Here is a 376-nt window from a genome sequence, read left to right as displayed (position 1 = left end):
AAATTAGAAATTACTAAAGTAGTCAAACCTGTTCATTAGAAGGGGGTGTTCCAATACTTTTGGCAATATAGTGTACAAGCCAGCCTAGCTATTCATACCTATTACTTTTGCCATTGCTTTTGAGCACTAGGGTGCCTACCTGGATGCTGACGTCATCAGCGCGAGACCACCATTCAAGTTACGATTCAGCAGAGGTATGTGCAGTTGATCGTTTTATTTCAGTTAATTAGCTAAGTAAAGGTTTATCTTTTATTTTTGCATTATCAAGTGTCTAAACGACCGATTTCACTTCCAAGTTTTAAAGGGGTCATAGGATGCCCATTTTCCACAAGTTGATATGATTCTTTAGGGTCTTAATGAAAAGTCTGTAACATAG

Source organism: Sinocyclocheilus anshuiensis, unplaced genomic scaffold (assembly GCF_001515605.1).
Source record: "Sinocyclocheilus anshuiensis isolate Anshui unplaced genomic scaffold, SAMN03320099.WGS_v1.1 scaffold2952, whole genome shotgun sequence".
Lineage (NCBI taxonomy): Eukaryota > Metazoa > Chordata > Actinopteri > Cypriniformes > Cyprinidae > Sinocyclocheilus > Sinocyclocheilus anshuiensis.
This window is presented reverse-complemented; position numbering follows the sequence as displayed.